Source organism: Dermochelys coriacea, chromosome 1, assembly GCF_009764565.3.
Source record: "Dermochelys coriacea isolate rDerCor1 chromosome 1, rDerCor1.pri.v4, whole genome shotgun sequence".
NCBI lineage: Eukaryota > Metazoa > Chordata > Testudines > Dermochelyidae > Dermochelys > Dermochelys coriacea.
The window spans coordinates 320,013,587-320,033,317 of NC_050068.2; the positions used below are offsets into that span (position 1 = coordinate 320,013,587).

The following is a 19,731-nucleotide window of genomic DNA, read 5'->3' on the forward strand; positions in this document are numbered from 1 at the left end:
TTTGACCAGAGAAAGGGTGCACAACCATGAGAATGACTCTACAGTCTGCTGGGTAGTGCACACATCTGAAAGATGATAGAAACCTGTTCAAATCCTTCTCCCACCCCCCATCAGGTGCAGTGGGAACTTGAAAGGGGGAATCTTCTACATCCTAGGACAATATTGTAACTAGGGGGCTAAACATTATGAGGAAAGTCTACCTTCTCCTTTTCCCCCCAGTTTTAGTTGCAGTAACATCATAGGCACCTACCTGCAAGAGGGAGTTTAATTGCAAACAGAAATAGGCACTTCCCTCCAACCCAGACACAGACATTGATCTCTGAGACAGGGATGGGGGTTAGTACTCGCTTGTTGCCATCTCACATTGACTAGCTTAGGTGGCTCCCTGCCTAATATGTTGGCTTTTTTGAATTGCAGTTTAAGGTGCCTATCTCTCCCCATTCATTGTATGGAAGCTTATGACTAACTCAGGCTTTGTGAATAGAAGTGTTGTTCTTGGCACTTAACACCTTTGGTGCATTCAGACCTTACTTCTTTACCTCATGTGACAGTGGTGCATTGTATTGTTGCTGAAGATCGCTAGTTTGATCCCTCCAAAATCATGGTGTCCAAATAAATGAAGCCATTTGTAAAGGTAAAGTGTCAAACTCTAAAATTTTCCAGACAAAACTTATTACATTCACGTGATAAGTGAATATCTGAAGGAGTTTTCAGTCTGGCCATAGACAGGATACTAAGGGCTTATCTTCACTACTGGGTAAATTGACCTAAATTAAACGAATCCAGCTACATTATTCAATCGATGTAGCTAAGGTCGACTTACCCCAGTGTCTTCACTGCGCTGCGTCAATGGGAGAAGCTCTTCAGTTGACTTACCTTACTCTTCTTGGGGAGCTGGAGTACCAGGGTCAACCGGAGAGTGCTCTGCCGATGATTTAGTGGGTCTTCAATAGACCCGCTAAATCAACACCAGCTGCATCAATCACAGCAGTGTTGATCTCCCCGTAGTGAAGACAAGCCCTAAGCCACGCAACTGTTTTAAATGGTGTATTGTTCCCTTCACGCATTTTATAAGCCTAAAACCCATTATTCTATGGATTTGATCACTGTTATCCAACATGCCTTGTGAAAGAAGGGGAGGAAACAATTGTTAAAGGTAGGCATGACTGATGATGCAAATATTGTCAAAGCAGTAAGTATTGTGCAGTGGAAGAGAAATCCAAGTTTGGGCACTGTTTATATTTGTCTTTGGGGAGCCACTCACTGTCAGATATAGACAGACTGTGTCCACATTTAGCACTTTATGGGAATTCAGCAGAGATTAGTAACATCACAAATGGAGACAACATTATCTGCAAGGAATATCAATGGAAACTGTAAAAGCATAAAACAACTTAAAAGAGGATCTCTAGAATCTCTTACCAGAAAAATGTTGGAGGCATTTTAGACACAATTTGCCAAAACAGCCTGTCTGAGGCTTAAATGAGCAGAACATTGTGCCCTATGCCTGTCACTTGTGAAAGAGTTGGGTTTTCTTATTGACACTCAGAATAGGAAGGAGGCAGTGAATCGGCTGTCCTGCCAGCACTTTGCACAATCTTTGCAAGTTGCTGGGTAAAACTGATACAGACAAGAGACTAGCATTAAATAAAAGACACAAACTGAAGTACACCGTCCAGATGTGAAAATACTCCTTGAATTGTGCACAGTCTTGGACCTTTCCTACAAGGACCTTTACTACTCTAGTTCAGCTCTAATCAGTTTATACAAAGTTGCGTGAACAGTTTCCTTTGAAATTTATCATACCATCGTTCCTTGCTGGAACTCCTAGCGAGCAATAAAAAGCATCCTATCCGTTTGAAAGCTGTAACTTATGATACAGCACAAACCCAGTATTTCAAGTTGTTTCCATACAGCCACAGTTGAAATCATCTGTTCTTTTGTCACTAAACCCAATTAACGCCGAATTGCTCAAGAGTTGGGAGGCTGAAGGAAAAAAGTACCTGGTTCTTCAGGCAACTGCAGTTGCAAATGAGTGTATCATTTATGGGCATCTTTAACTTGATATCCCCAAGCAAGAATGCTTAATTTGGGTTTTGGACAGTCAGATGCTGAATTATAATTCTGGAAACACTGTTAAAGTTAGCCTGGAGTGAACTCATTTAATTTAGTTTGAAATTTTGTTTTGGATCTTAACTTTCTCCTGTGATAGGATAATCACTAAAGTAGTTAAGGGGGTTGGCTGGAAAACTGTCTTAATATTGGTCATGTATTGGTAAAATCTCCATGTTGTTTTATTTTGTTACTTTGGAAACTGGCCAAGGTTACTGAAATTAGTTGACTTTTTTCTAAATATATTTGTAAATGAAATTCATGTTGAACCTAAATATCAAGGAATGGGCAGCATTACTACAAAATGTTGAAGAACTGGATACCTCAAAGTATTAGTGGTGCCTTTCCTCTTCACTTACGGTCACTGGTCTGAATGTGGCCAGGGTCAGCAGTGAGAAACATATTACCATACAGTGGTTGTTCACTGGTCCATGTAAAATGAATTGATGGTCTTAGCCAACAATTCTGCCTGTTGATGGACTTTCTCAGTAGAAAGGCTTTTAATTAAATGGTTTTGAGGATGACCAGTTCCTTCATTGTAAAAAATGGCCTGGACTAGCTCACAGTTGGGGAGGTCTTGTTGGAAGCTTGTACTCATGCTATAACTGTTTACCTGTAAAACGGCTAACTTCAGAGGAATTTTAAGACAATAGGGCATCTTTCATGAGCATTAATGTTATACATCATATAATGCAGGACTAAACTACCTTCAACCAAACTTCTTCAGGATAATTAGACAGGACCCACCTATGAGTTTTAGGCCATAACTAATTTCTGTTTGTTTGCCTAGAGAAGTGTGTCCCCTACAGGAAGTGGGGACACAGTCTTTATCAAAAGCTCTCCACAAGAAATAAACCACAGATGCTGAGTGTGACTAAGAAACACAATGTTTTTGGTTAACTTCTTTATAGAACAAATTATTGATTATTAATTTTGGGTCAAATTGTGATTCAGGCTACATATTTGCGCAGTGAAATAACTCCACCCATACCCCACTGTGGGCTACTCATACTTTGGGGTCTGGTCATGTCAGAGTAAACAAGTGATGTATATGTCTCACTTCCCCTACAGTGGGTAGGCTGGGAGGAGCAAGGAATGGATGGAGCCTTGGCTTCATTCCCACACTTGCTGACTTGTGCAGCTGAGCTGGCTTGGGAACTGTTGAAATTTGATAGTGCTACAGTTCAAGGCAAGGGGGAAGAGGAGAGGAATGGTGACTCTCTGGTAGAAGAAAGGATAGTCTAGTGGATAGGGCATTGGACGTGGACTTTAGAGACCTAGGTTCAATTCCTGACTCATCTGCAGACATTAGTGTGACCTTAGGTCAAATCTATTCAGTCCTTCACTTCCCCTTTGTGAAAATAGAGATAATAGTATTGTGAGGCTAAATTACTGATTCATTGTGAGTTGCCCAGGTACTATGGTGATCAGGAACATATAAGTACATACCTCACTGAGTTTGAGTCCTGGTGCTTTCTATAGCTGTGCTTCCCGACTGGGTGCAGCTTCTGCATCACTCCTTGCTTAGACCTATGTCTAAAGCCACAACCATGCCTTTAGAGTTCTCTTCCTCGTGTGTATGTCAATGGCACACCCTAAGTGAAGAAGAATCTTTGTGACCAATAGTAGAAAAGTATTTTTTTTAAAAAACTGATCTATAAACAGAATAATGAGCTATTATTTTAAAAAATATACTGCCCAAGTGACATGATGGAGGTACCATCTCTATAGTAAACTGTCATAGTTAGTTCTCTAATGTGGTGTTTTTAGAGAAATGCTGCTCAAGTGACTGTATAAATTTCATACAAATCTTTCAGTTATTTACCAAGTGATTAAACCAATGTAATTTATTATAGTTGTACCTGAGTATTTTTGCTTACATCTTAAAAAATTTGCTGCCTCAACTATATGGCCTTTTGCGGCTATTTATCAGTATTAATTTTACTTTATTGTCTTATTTGGCAATTTATTTATTTGTTTTTTCTAAGATTTGCATCTTAATATTTCTCACAAAATATGTAATTGTATCTGTAAAATATAATTAACTCACCTCTAAAGCTAATTTTGTTTATATTATATTGAAAACATTTATTTTTAAAACTCATTCTACTTATTTTATGGAAGAATTATTTTATTTATTTATTGCAGTGTCAAAGGGGACAGAAGATTTGCTTGGGAATTTCTAGAATACTAAGATAGGTAACATATAATGGCTGCAAGAATAATTATTCTTCAAAGAAGTGAGATGCAGGATTGAATCTGCAGTTTGTGGACTCATTTCTGTATTTCATTGTGTTTTCGTAACTACTTTTAGGAGCCACTTAAACAGAATGGGCCAAATTGGCCCAGGATACAACTCCATTGATTTCAAAACCATTACTCCAGGGATGAATGGAATCTCTAAATGAAACAAAGTTGCAAGGTAGGATGTAGAGAGCCACCCCTGACACTCCTCTCTATAGACCCCAGAGAATTAGAAGACTCTGGCCCAGTGATTAAAAATAAGTTAAGTCAACCTCTTTGGAAATTTTTCAACATAACATTTTTCTGTTGGAAAATACCAATTCATCAAAATCCAACTGTTCCCTGGGAATGTGTCAATTTCAATTCCAGCTCCCAAACTCCCAAGCTTGCAGTTTCTCAGAAGCGTGGGCTCCTGGAGTTTCCCAGCCTCTGACCATAGCTACCAGGGTCCCCAGTTCCAGGGAAGACTACCATGGAATTGAGGCTCCTGGAGTTTCCAGGGTCCCTGGCTCTAAAGTGGATCCAGGACTTCTAGGCTTCATGATGGCCCTGTATTCCATGAGGCTCTGGGATCTCAGGGAGCCTTGGAAACATTTCTAATAAACTTTTCGAATTCCTGGTCCATGGGAAATTTCAAAATTTCATTTTTCATTCCATTTCAGAACAAATTTTCTTCTTTGAAAATTTGGAATTTTCCACAGACCACGAATTCTAGTTTTCAGCCCGCTCAACAAGTACACCTACTTACCAACTTAGGGCCAGACTTTTAAAAGCATTTAGCTTACTAAAGATAGAAATAAATGCCTAGTGGGATTTTCAAAAGCACGCAGGCACCTAACTCCCATTTGAATTAGCACCATCTGCATCTTTAGGCACTGCAAGTTCAGATTCACAAAAGTATTTAGGCACCTTTTTCCCATTTAAATCAATGGGAGTTAGACACCTAAATAACTTTGTGAATCTGTGCCCTAAATACCTTTTAAAAAATCTCCCCCATCGTGCTTGACCCGTGTCAAATATAAAGGGAAGGGTAACAACCTTCCTGTATACAGTACTATAAAATCCCTCCTGGCCAGAGGCACAAAATCCTTTTACCTGTAAAGGGTTAAGAAGCTCAGGTTACCTGGCTGGTACCTGACCAAAAGGACAAAAGGACCAATAAGGAGACAAAATACTTTAAAATCTGGGCAGGGGGGTGGGAAAATTTTTGGTATGTCTGTGTGCTTGCTGGACACAGGTCAAGGAAGCAAGCATTCCAACTCCATTAGAATCAGTAAGTACTAGCAAGGGAATGCGTTAGCTTATTTTAGTTCTGGGTTGTGATTTTCTCTGAGTTGAGAGGAAGGTATATTCCTGGTTTTCTTTTGGTAACTTTAAAGTTTGGCCCAGAGGGAAATCCTCTGTGTTTTTAATCTGATTGCCCTGTAATATTACCTTCCATTCTAATTTTGCCTTTTTTCTTTCTAATAAAGTTGTGTTTCTTTTAGAATCTGATTGGGGTATTTTAGTGTCCTAAAAAAAACAAGTTTCAGAGTAGCAGCCGTGTTAGTCTGTATTCGCAAAAAGAAAAGGAGTACTTGTGGCACCTTAGAGACTAACAAATTTATTAGAGCATAAGCTTTCGTGAGCTACAGCTCACTTCATCGGATGCATTTGGTGGAAAAAACAGAGGAGAGATTTATATACACACACACACACAGAGAACATGAAACAATGGGTTTATCATACACACTGTAAGGAGAGTGATCACTTAAGATAAGCCATCACCAACAGCAGGGGGGGGAAGGAGGAAAACCTTTCATGGTGACAAGCAGGTAGGCTAATTCCAGCAGTTAACAAGAATATCAGAGGAACAGTGGGGGGTGGGGTGGGAGGGAGAAATACCATGGGGAAATAGTTTTACTTTGTGTAATGACTCATCCATTCCCAGTCTCTATTCAAGCCTAAGTTAATTGTATCCAGTTTGCAAATTAATTCCAATTCAGCAGTCTCTCGTTGGAGTCTGTTTTTGAAGCTTTTTTGTTGAAGTATAGCCACTCTTAGGTCTGTGATCGAGTGACCAGAGAGATTGAAGTGTTCTCCAACTGGTTTTTGAATGTTATAATTCTTGACGTCTGATTTGTGTCCATTCATTCTTTTACGTAGAGACTGTCCAGTTTGGCCAATGTACATGGCAGAGGGGCATTGCTGGCACATGATGGCATATATCACATTGGTAGATGCACAGGTGAACGAGCCTCTGATGGTGTGGCTGATGTGATTAGGCCCTATGATGGTATCCCCTGAATAGATATGTGGACAGAGTTGGCAACGGGCTTTGTTGCAAGAATAGGTTCCTGGGTTAGTGGTTCTGTTGTGTGGTGTGTGGTTGCTGGTGAGTATTTGCTTCAGATTGGGGGGCTGTCTGTAAGCAAGGACTGGTCTGTCTCCCAAGATCTGAGAGAGCGATGACTCGTCCTTCAGGATAGGTTGTAGATCCTTGATGATGCGTTGGAGGGGTTTTAGTTGGGGGCTGAAGGTGATGGCTAGTGGCGTTCTGTTGTTTTCTTTGTTGGGCCTGTCCTGTAGTAGAGACTGCTGAATTGGAATTAATTTGCAAACTGGATACAATTAACTTAGGCTTGAATAGAGACTGGGAATGGATGAGTCATTACACAAAGTAAAACTATTTCCCCATGGTATTTCTCCCTCCCACCCCACCCCCCACTGTTCCTCTGATATTCTTGTTAACTGCTGGAATTAGCCTACCTGCTTGTCACCATGAAAGGTTTTCCTCCTTCCCCCCCCTGCTGTTGGTGATGGCTTATCTTAAGTGATCACTCTCCTTACAGTGTGTATGATAAACCCATTGTTTCATGTTCTCTGTGTGTGTGTGTGTATATAAATCTCTCCTCTGTTTTTTCCACCAAATGCATCCGATGAAGTGAGCTGTAGCTCACGAAAGCTTATGCTCTAATAAATTTGTTAGTCTCTAAGGTGCCACAAGTACTCCTTTTCTTTTTAAAAAAAACAAGGTTGGTCTGTGCTCATCTTGTTTATTCTAAAGCTTCCCCAGGAAAGGGGGAGTGGGGACTTGGGGGGATATTAGGGGGGAGTAGGAACTCCAAGTGATCCTTTCCCTGAGTTTGTCTAAATCACTTGTTGGTGGCAGCATTACCTAATCCAAGGTGCAAGGGAGAATTTGTGCCTTGGGCAGTTTTTAACCTAAGCTGGTAGAAATAAGCTTATTGGGTCTTTCATGCAGGTCCCCACATCTGTACCCTAGAGTTGAGAGTAGGGAGGGAATCCTGACAACCCGTAGCCTACAGAAGCAGCTTATGAATGAGGCTTCTGGTTTCTAATGCTGCCCCAAACCTTAACCTCTATGCTCTGATATTACCCTCAATATACCAGTCACGTATTTCATTAACAAACATATCTGACATCTGCCTTCTACATAAGGAATGACTTCCTGGTCCACCAAACTACCAGTTTGTCATGATTCAAGACCTTCCTTTACTCACTTCTTCACAATACCCACACTAAGTGAGTCAGCAGTCATAACTTTATATACATATGAAACAATAGCACAATCTACGAACCAACAAGTTCTCTAACCTTAACAGAGTCATCACATGATTGCCTTGTTGTACCCATTTCCTTCTTTATGCTATTCAGTCCCTACAGTTAGTTACAGTCATGGTGTTGCATCTTAACTTGAGCCAATGTGACTAGTCATGACCATACAGTTACTCATATGTATGTTTGCAGGACTAGTCCCTGAACTCTCTGGAACATGTGGTTTTTTCTCTTTTTTTTTAACTTTAGTTCTTGTGACACTTTCTCAGAGTAGTTTGAACCATAAACCACTGTTTTACCCTCTACCTCAGCGCGTGCAAGAGAGAGAGTTACAGGAGTTTAAATTGTGTGTCAGCTCCCGGCCACACCAGTTTGTTTACCTCACCAACAAACTTCTCAAGACACTGCCACTCTTAACCTTGCCTTGAAAATAACATTCTGTGAAGTCCAGTTCCCGAACCACCTGGAAAAGTGTTCCTCTGCACTATCCAGTCTCTATCACTTAACAGTCTCAGAAATTACCAAGTTCGCTGCCTGCAAAGAGTCAATGCACACACCAGCCTGTTAGTTTAGCTGAAAACCCACACTTTACTACACAGCACTGTAATGATTTAATTGTAAAACCAAAAATAAGTGTATTAATAACAAACAGATTTAAGAGATAGTAAGCAAGGATAATGAACACAGAAAATGGTTACAAATAAAACAAAGTAAAATGCTTTTATCGTATAATGTTTAACAGATTGCATTCCTGGTCTCAGGCAATTTCTTACTTACAGTCAGTTCTGAGCATCCTCAATGCACATGGCTAGGGTTTCACCTTTCAGAGATTTCAAGAGTGCTAGTCTCTTTGTCTTTTAAGTGGTGGAGAACCACAATGTCTCTTTTCCCCCATAGTTCAGAAAACCTTTTACATGTATTTTTTAAAGTAACTCTAAAGTTCTTCTCCCCTGTTACTTGTTCCTTAGGGCATATGTGCCATGTCTCTTTTTCACCCTCTTCTTAATTAGCTCCTCCTATTGGTTTAATTAATTTGTTCACCCTAGATGCTCGGATTTACTTTCATTGTCTCGGATTTACAGAGTTTGACCCCGGCAGACTGGCAAATCCACATTTCTTTCTCTAGGACTAGCCTGTTTTTCCTCTCTACTCAGATTGCTTTGTCTGAATATATTTTAGGAACATATTTCCAGCACACATGTATATTTTTTCACACTAACCAAACATATGTCATGCAATAATATTAATGACAAGATGGGCACTAATTTTTATTTGATACCTTACAAGATACTTTTTGGATAAATACTACGACAACAGTATGTTAGTGAGTTTATCAGGACTGGTAACAATTGTATTTATGAAACAGTAAGCCCTTTTCCATTTGACACTGAAGGGCTTCCAAGCACAGTTCTCATGAAAGTCAAGAAATAATACCATAAAAAATTGTATATTCTGTGCAGATTTACCCCACAATTCTGCTAATGAGGTCAGATCCTGCAACACCTCCACTACTCTGGGGCTGAACGTTGCATTAGCACAGAGTGTCAATTGTTCTGTTATGTGATTCTTGCTAATGGGGCCAGGATAGCACACTTACATTCATTTATATTAGTGACCCTAATAATCAGGATTAGAATTCAGGTCTCTAGAAATAAAAGGCTAGTGCAGTTAGCTGCCTACACCAGTTACCGTAGGTTTTCATGAAAAGCAAGGGTGTTCAAAGGATAATAGTTGATTAGTTATATGCAGTACACCATATGTTCATAAGTGCTCAGCACCTAGCTGCTCTCAATAAGATTTTTACCAAGTCTGAGATCAAAGATGAATGTTGCTTCAGCATCCCAGTTTAGACACTCCCAGTGCTCAGGCATTTAAAATCCAGATTTCTGATTTGGGCCTTTCTCTAATTAAACATAATGGAAAAAACATCTAGGATGTCCCTTTGTTCTACTGCACTGCCTTGAATCTCAGCCAATTAAATAGAGGATTTCTTAATGGATCATATTCTCCTATTCTCTTGGCCTGACAACAAGCCTCATGGCTTACTTAGATATCATTGCCCTCTCATGATTTGAAAAAATTATCTTTAACACCAACAAAAAATCACATACTGTAAAATTGTGTATGTGGGGGGGGGAAGAGTGGGGGCAAATAATGCACTTTATGTAGGTTTTGTACAAAAGTATAAAGAATTCCAACCAGGCTAATTAAAATCATGAGGCATATAAAACTGTGATCCCTCTGAACTATGTGCTTGCTGTCCCCTTGATGTTAAATCCTAGTATGCCATAAATACAATGGATAGTATTTCATTCCTACAGCATGTCCACATTATACACCATCTTTGGCCTGATCCTGCCCATCATAGTATGGAATACTGCATTTATAAGAACAATAGAGAACCTGAAAGGTGGTGAAGGAAAACTGAATATTGCATTCTGGAGAGTGCTGCTGAGATCACTAACTTATTCCTGTCTAGTAGTGGAAGAAGGAGATAAGGGAATGTGTAGCAGTCTCATTATCATGATGAAGACTGAATTTAATTTAGTGGTCATTCTCCACCATGGTACACTCCACTTTTACAGTTTCTATGTCTGGATAAGGCAGGGTGTATACAGAGGACTTCAGACTTACTACTGATCAGTCAAAAGACAAAGCTTGCTGATTTACCTTATCAGTGCCCATGCATAGCTTCTACTCACACTTCTACTGCAAAAAGAAAAGGAGTACTTGTGGCACCTTAGAGACTAACAAATTTATTAGAACATAAGCTTTCGTGAGCTACAACTCACTTCATTGGATGCATTTCTGTCTGTATCTGTACGAGTTTTTTCATGAAGTTGACAGATTTCCACTCTATACGGCTAAATTCAGTGCCTTGCATAATGACAGGTTTCAGAGTAGCAGCCGTGTTAGTCTGTATTCGCAAAAAGAAAAGGAGTTCTTGTGGCACCTTAGAGACTAACAAATTTATTAGAGCATAAGCTCACAAAAGCTTATGCTCTAATAAATTTGTTAGTCTCTAAGGTGCCACAAGTACTCCTTTTCTTTTTGCGAATACAGACTAACACGGCTGCTACTCTGAAACCTGTCACTTCTACTGCAGTTCAACAGCACTGGCCACTGTGCTCTGCCGTGTGCAAGTACCTCCAGCAGGAAGTCCTGTGTGCAAAAGTAGATGATTAATCTAAGGCATCCGCATGTCTGAACTGAAAATGCTATTTCATGATAAATTATCAATTCTGACATTTAAAAAATTCAGCATGGTACCAAAATACAATAGTTCCAGGATTAGAGCTAGACTAGATATTAAATAATATCTAGGTAGATATCAAGAAAAATGTTTTCCCCTTACATCAATTTGTTGCAACACAAAATAAATGCATACTTACTCTTTTGAAAAAAATGCTTTTGATATCACAGTTTTGGGATAATTTGATCTATGGATATGCTATTTTCTCTTTCATGACACACTTTAACTGCCTGTTTATTGCAAAACATGCCCAATATATCCATGGAGATGGCACCTAATGTACTACTGAATATCCTAAAATTGTCCTGATCGATGGTTCATAATTGAAACCTTTTATGCTCACCCACTTTCATTCTAGTGATTTGGATATAGTGGGACATGGATCTAAATAACCTCTGCTTTTGGTTTTGCAAAACAAAAACCCAACCAACCAGCTTTTGAAAAAATAAAAGATATAAAGGAACTATAGCCTCCCCAGTGTATCTGTGGTCATAACACTCCAAAAATCTCAAAGGCATGATAAAACCAGCATGTGCTTAACATAAGAATGGCCATACTAGGTCAGACCAAAGGTCCATCTAGCCCAGTATCCTGTCTTCCGACAGTGGCCAATGCCAGGTGCCCCAGACGGAATGAATAGAACAGGTAATCATCAAGTGATCCATCCCCGTCACCTATTCCCCGATTCTGGCAAACAGAGGCTAGGGACACCATCCCTGCCTGGCTAATCACCATTGATAGACCTATCCTCCATGAATTTATCTAGTTCTTTTTTGAACCCTGTTATAATCTTGGCCTTCACAATATCCTCTGGCAAGGAGTTCCACCAGTTGACTTTGCATAGTGTGAAAAAATACTTCCACCTGTTTGTTTTAAATCTACTGCCTATTAATTTAATTTGGTGGCCCCTAGTTCTTGTGTTATGAGAAGGAGTAAATAACACTTCCTTATTTACTTTCTCCACATCAGTCATGATTTTATAGACCGCTATCATCTCCACCCTTAGATGTCTCTTTTCCAAGCTGAAAAGTCCCAGTCTTATTAATCTCTCCTCATATGGAGGCCGTTCCATACCCCTAATCATTTTTGTTGCCCTTTTCTGAACCTTTACAAGTCCAATATATCTTTTTTGAGGTGGTGCGACCACATCTCTATGCAGTATTCAAGATGTGGGTGTGCTATGGATTTATATAGAGGCTTCTGAGTTCCTAGAATATTCTGAAAGCTGAAAATCAGACTTAAGGCAATACCAAATATTCATGACAATGGGGCAGATTAAACAAATAATGATTGTGAAGTTGTGAGGCTTTCACCATGATAATTTTAAAGAAAAGCATTTGCCTTCGTACTTTAGCTATTATTCCTTCTCACAATGAGAGAAAATAATTGACTGTGCTTATTGGTGTTGTACACCATTTGGGGCATGTATAGAATATACACTTTTCCCAATCAGATTGCTCTACTGAATGCAAACTCATTCTATTTCATCCTAAATTATTTGGTTCATACTGATGTAACAGGTATTAAAAGTTATAATTAGGCTATTTTATGATACTAAAAAAAATCACTTAGCTGGCTTACTCACAAGTAAGAAGTCATTCAAACCATGTGGACATATTAAGCTCTATATCAATTATATTAATAGATATCAGGGCAACAGACTTTACATTGCAGAAACTTTGACATAAACTCTCATTCACTTACTCACTCACACCCACACTCATTGGTGCTGGAACTAGGGGTGCTGCCACATCCCTTGGCTTGAAGTGGTTTCCATTATATAAAGGGTTTACAGTTTAGTTCAATGGCTCTCAGCACCCCCACTATATAAGTTGTTCCAGTACCACTACTCGCAGAAGGGAGATAATGTGCAGCATGTTGTTGGTAATTGTTTCAAGTAGAATGGTATGAGCTTTCTATCAGTTTCATGGGACGTGTTGCATGCTTTTTATTAAGAAGAATCAAGAATTTAATAGATGTGTGAAAGTGTTTCTTTCATCAGAGACTCACTCTGGGCAAAGAACAATGCAGATTTGACCCCTGAATACTTTCCTTTAATGAGCTCTTCACCCTGTAGATAATTAAAAGGTACACTCTCTTGAATTTTGGAAGATATTGATTCTGAATTTTATAGACATTCAAAAGCTTTCAAGAGCATTCATAAGATCTCTCACTGGAATTCCCTATGGACAGCATTCACACAGTTTCTCACTGGAATGTCCTATATAATAAATGGCATTTTATTGAACACTATGAATATTATCAAAGACTCTTTATAAAGATACCAAATGCTGTGTAATAATAGAGAGCGGGAGTGCACAGAAAGATTTAAAATTACTAAGATAGACTAAGTTTCATTCTTTTATTCATTCTTTCTGTCACTGACATGTCTTCTAGGCTCACAAGAGGACATTAATATTGGGCTCAAATGGAAAAGAAGCTAACACCAGGCTTGGAATTTTGGATTTATGACATATTCCTATTAAAAAACCACTGAGACCATGGGAGGGTTGGTAATATTTGGTGAAGTTCACAGTGACAAGATGTTGAGTACCACCACAAGGCAAAAGAGTTAAATGCTAAGAAGGCTTTAGTCTATGAAAAGTGGACTCCTTCACCTATATGGGACATTCTGGTAATGATCTATCAAAGCTGTTATCTAAAATGTAGAACCTATGAAACAGTGTCATGAACACTCACCTAAAGTGCTGTAGAGTTTAGCTCATCTATACATATGTACAAATGATACTAGTGAGAGTTAGCAGTTCATGTAGCAGGATGAGAAAAAAGATTGGGCACAGCAATAAAGGACAACAGCTTCTGTATGGTGAAGAAAGATAAAAGATGTGATGATGTTACCTGGTACATGGTGACTAGTCTAAAGGGAAATAAGGCCAGATGACAAAGTAAGATGGTGGGGTGAATTTCTCTTTAGATGATCAGTAGTAGAACACTATTCTATAAAGATTTTATTTAGGAAATGTTTATTCTGAAGTTGAGCTAGATCTGAGTTAAAATAATGTCAACTCCGTAATTAAGCCTGAAGGGAAATATAATGGACTTTCACTTTGGCATTTCTGGCTGGGAATTATTCCCATAACAAATACTTCAGATGCTCATAATTGGTATTTTGGCCGTCTAAATTAATCCTCATCTGTTACACTACACCTGTGCCCATTCAAGGGGTGATAATTTCATTAGGGTTAGGAGCCAGTCAAGAATGGTTGTAGATGAGAAGCCTGCAGAATGTGGCAAGTATCATCTCTTCCAAAAGAAGCCCCTGCTGTATGACAGCAGTGACCCATTAGTGTCATAAGCCTCTCATACCTGTTCACATTTGTATTTCAAGTTAGAGTATGGCTTTGTATGCTAATTATTCAAAGGCATATTCTGTTTGGATCATTTTGATGATGTCACAGCTGGGTGTGAACCTCCAGTGGTGCACAGTTGGGGCCCAACACCAGAAAAAAAGAAACAAACATTCCTAATCTCATTGAACCAAATTTAGTTGTAGCATGAGAAGGACTGAAGTCAGTATGATTTCCATTCATGTGTGTATACACTGAATTTGACCCATCATGGGTGGGATGTTGGTTTGGAAATAAACAAATATTGATTAGGGAAAATCCACCAAATGCATCCGATGAAGTGAGCTGTAGCTCACGAAAGCTTATGCTCTAATAAATTTGTTAGTCTCTAAGGTGCCACCAGTACTCCTTTTCTTTTTGGAAAATAGATAGGGAGGGGTAAAAGTTCAATACATTTAAGTAGTGCACTTCTTAAGTGGTTTGAGGCATGCACCAAAGTACCTGAGGGGCGTACCAATGGCCTATTAACCCCCATCCTCTTGTAGCTTTAATAGTCACCATAAGAGTGGTGGAGATGAAGCTGTAGGGGCTGTTTCTTAAATTATTTACACTAATTTAACACTCATATAACTCTTGGTAACAGAGATTATGTGTAACTGTTGAGAGAGGGGGCAATGTACAAATTCTGGTGGTATGTAGCAGGGTTCAAGGCACAGCATATAAACCCTGGCAGAAATCTGCTTGGTAAATAAGGGTAAATTGATGTGAGATCAGAATCATGCCCATGAAGTTTGTGGTACTTGTGGCTAGTGTTACAGAGTACCTTTTACTTTTTAAGAACAAATGTCATATTAGCATCAGTTATAAGTACAAGTTAGAAGCCCTCTGTTTGGCATCCAATATTATATAAGGATTAAGCTGGATTGCAATGAGTCACGGAAAAACATAAAACAAAAGCCCCCCAAAATATGGCTAAATATTTGGAAGTTCATGTTCACTGCTGGCCTAACCACTGATGCACTGAGATGATACAGAAGGGAAAAAAAGATTCCATAAATGTTGATTCTGCATGAGGTCTTCATCTTTGTCTATTTCATTGTATATATGAAATAGCTTATTTGTACTTACAGTCAAGTAATAACTAGAAGCACACTGACAGGACATGCTGTAAAGACCAGGGCCATAATGTTTTTACATTTAAGTATTGTAATTGTTGTGGTAGATTTTCACGTCCTTCATATTTGAAATCACTGTTTCTTGTTACATGCTCAGCTGGGTTTTTTATAGATGTTATGTTTATTTTAATGCAATTTTTATATATGTTACAGAAATTGCCATTAAACAGTCAACATTTACCAAAGATTACCACATTGTGGTATCCAAGTTACCCCCCATTGTACCCCTATACATGAAATAGTTAATAACTTTAGTACCTCACATGAAGTGGTCTGGCTACACTTGCTCAATGTTGATCTTTCAATGGTCACCATTGTATTAGGACAAAATCCTGATGATATAATATATTTGTAAGTAAATGTATCCATGCTGTCAAGTACATTTACAATATGCGAGTGACTGAAAGCATGATTGCACTTATCATTCAAGTGCAGTTATGCCTGTGGGTTTTAATTATTTAAAAGCCTTTATTCCATTGATAATTATAATGCAAATATGAGCTCATGATATAAAAATGTTGTTCATATACATTACATGAATAACTGTAAATGAAGAAAATTGCTAATGTATAGCCAACATAATTTGACTTACAATGTTTTACTTAATTTTCCCCTTGATAAAATTTTGTGCAAGTGGTATGATAAGCTCTGTGATGAGAAGGTATACAGTTCACATCTAAGTAGTTCATGGAGAATTATAAAACAGAGTGCTGAGATAATTAAATAAGTATTAAGTGGATTAGTTGGTCAGATCCCAAAGCTCTGATATGGTGTTTAAGTGGGAAAGAATGCAAAATGACTACAAAATCTGCTGGTGTGATTTCAATAACAGTTTTAGCTGTCATAGTGGGTGTGATCTCTTATATCCTGCAATACATGGCATTTGTCATCCTACAAAATTATTAGAAAAAAATGATCATTTCCTGCTGAGTGTTTTAATTTTCACTTTGGATGGGGAAAAGAAAGAAAAAAAGTCTGAAGCAGAAACTGGATTCACATTTCCTGACTGATGACATGAAATACTGGGAAACATGTTTATAGGTGCTAAATATAGAACCTCAGAAATAGTATTTTTCTTCAACTGTTTACCTGTTTTGGGTGTCATGCTAAATGTTATTTTTATGCTGATCTCATGCAGCAGAGAACTCATAGTTCCTTATACTCAAAAGAAATTCAGCAGTGGATATTTAATGCCAACAAAAGCATATCCCACTTCAAAATTGGGGCAACAGATTACTAGATTGTAAAACCTTCATAATCATCTAGTCTGACCTCCTGCATAACAGAGACTAGAGAATTTCATCCAGTAATTCCTGCTTCAAGCCTATGGAATCCTGGCACCATTGAAATCAATGGCAAAACTCCCATTAATTAAATGGATACTGGATTTCAACCCCTATCTTTTAGAGAGATATGCAATCTTGGTTTAAAGTCCTCAGGTGATGGAGTATCTACCACATCCATTAGTAAGTTGTTTCAGTGATTATTCTCCTCATTAAAATGTTTGCTACCCTATCAGGAGGCAGAAAAATATTATATGATTTAGATGATCAGTCACAAATCATGAATAATAAAGAGCAAATAGTCACAATGAACAGTTCACAAACAGCCCACTGCATATGAAAATCCCATTATTTGTCCATATGATTCAGTTAATACAAAGCATTTTAAAATATAGGAATTGTTTTTCTGTAAAAATATCATTTAAGAGGCTTGAAAAGTTTTCATGCCCTTTCTATATTAGGATTATTATTGATATTTTCTAATTTTTGGTCTGAGGAAAGGTACTCAAGAAGAAACGTGGATAATTCCATTAAAAATATGATTGTATTTAAATGTTTGTTAATGAATCAGAATCTAAATAATAATCCTGCATACTGAATCTCTATAGGAAATGTTTCCCTACCTTTGAAATGTACAATGTCAAAAAACCTGTCAGATATATTGATTTGCATTTCATCTCTTATTTTCTGCAAAACTACCTCTTTGATTCCTTGGCTTGATATTTTCCTCAGTCTTCTCTCATGCTTGCTCTGTTATGCTTTTTCTTTTGGTGTTGTGTATATTTTACAATGCCCTTTCAGGTCAAACTCTACTTTTTCTCATTGTACCCTCACATTTTGTTTTAGGTATCTTGTTTTGGATCTCTGGAGAAAAGTTTTCCTTTGTGACCCAATTTCCAAACACTCCAATAAAATCACAGTTGCAAACTTTCCCCAAGCTATTTCACTGCAGATTATTTCTATCTCTTTTGCCAGGATTTTATATATTACAAATAGGTATTGTCTTGTAGAAAGATACCAATTTAAAAAGCTGTTAAGCCTTTGATTATCTCTTATTAGTTGTGATTTCTTTCTAAAAAATAACTAAAAAAGAAGGTCCCAGTTCTATAATTAACAGACATGAGTCACCAAAGAGTAGGACCATATATTAATTATAATTAATTAGTTATCTACTTTTACACTTACCAGACTCCAGTCAGACAAAAGTGTCTGTTAGTAACACGTTAACTTGCATTTTCATACCTTTCAATGTAATGGTAAAATATTACAGATAAAGATGGTAGTACTGCCTATTATTAAGGTTGTTCAACAAATCTCACTATAATACCCTGTTTTCAATTGCTTATAACTCTGTGAAACTTTAAACTTTGAAATTTTCTATGCTAGGTGTCTACCCCAGGCTAGCTTTATTTGGAAAATGTTAGCCAATACAATTCAGCCATTTCCAAGAACAAGGCTAGGGAAAACTGCACTCTTTTGCCCAGATTAAAAGAACAGCAAAGATTTTTTTCTTGAAAAAGTAGTAGGCTCTTTGAATCAGTGGTTTGAACTTCGCAAAGGGGTGACTTGGCCTTTGTGTAAGGAATGTATTTTTTACCACCCCCCTGCTAATTCACCCAAATTTGGCTGAATTATAAGCCTTAAAAAAAATCACAGTTCACACATGTTCATTGGACACGTCTTTGATTTTTAACAGTAAAATCTCTGAAGATTCTGTCCTCACAGAGCACATTAAATCTCTCATAGCTCCCCGTGCTGACCAGACTGTACATGCACCATTCACACAGAATGACTAAGTATGATCCCTCATAGCTCCTATGTGTCATTGTTCTGTACATCTGCCATCTCCACAGAGAAACTGAACATGCTCCAGACACAGCTATTGAGGTTCAGAAGGACTTTCTTTGTAAGAGCTGCTTTCAGCTGTTTTGGATGAGGCATCAGAACTATGAGTAGGGAACCTGTGTTATTCTATAGTAGGGAACCCGTGTTCTTCTATATTGGGGGTCAGCAACTTTCGGCATGTGACCTATCAGGGTAACCTGCTGGCAGGCCACAAGACATTTTGTTTACGTTGACCATCCGCAGGCACTGCTCTCTGCAGCTCCCAGTGGCCACGGCTCGCCGTTCCCGGCCAATGGGAGCTGTGGAAGCGGCAGGTCGCAGGGACAAGCTGGCCACCGCTTCCCGCAGCTCCCATTAGCTGGAAACGGCAAACCGTGGCCACTGGGAGCTGCAGGGGACAGTGCCTGAGGACAGTCAACATCTGCAAATGTCTCATGGCCTGCCAGCAGATTACCAGGCTGCATGCCAAATGTTGCCAATCCCTGTTCTATACTCTCAATGATCCCTGCTGCCATCCAGGCAGCAAGGAAGAAGTCACTGAATTTGAACAAAGAAGAAAAAAAGCTAGACCAGAGGGAGGGAAAAGGGTTCTGATGAGACTGGGACTGGAGGAGGGGAAAGAAACTGGAATTAGAAGCTGGGTGAGCATTGAGGATGCAATTGCTGGGGTAAGGAGAATAGAGGCTGAATTATAGTTGCAAAGACCACCTTAATTCTGGCATTTCCTAAATTTTGAGTGCCTGACTTTGCAACCTTAATATTATTTTAACATAGTTTTTTGTGTGCAATACAACTTTATACTAGTGTATCAGTTAGCCTGATTCTAGCCTTTCTCAATTTGATATGATCATCCTTCAAATTTAGCTGCATTTTTACATTGGAACAATAACTAGAAAACAATTCAAGTTAGAAGAAAATTAGTTCAGTAAATATGAAAGTTGCAATCATTTAAT

General features: G+C 38.5%; 1 long non-coding RNA gene across 1 annotated transcript; it reads right to left on the reverse strand.

Annotated features, from left to right (window-relative positions):
* Positions 1-3,579: 3,579 nt before the first annotated feature.
* Positions 3,580-13,354, reverse strand: LOC122457833. The gene is made up of 4 exons (XR_006277508.1): positions 13,178-13,354; positions 11,010-11,076; positions 9,842-9,843; positions 3,580-3,707 (listed from the first exon to the last, which is right to left on the reverse strand). It is a non-coding gene; the product is annotated as an uncharacterized LOC122457833 (long non-coding RNA).
* Positions 13,355-19,731: the final 6,377 nt, after the last annotated feature.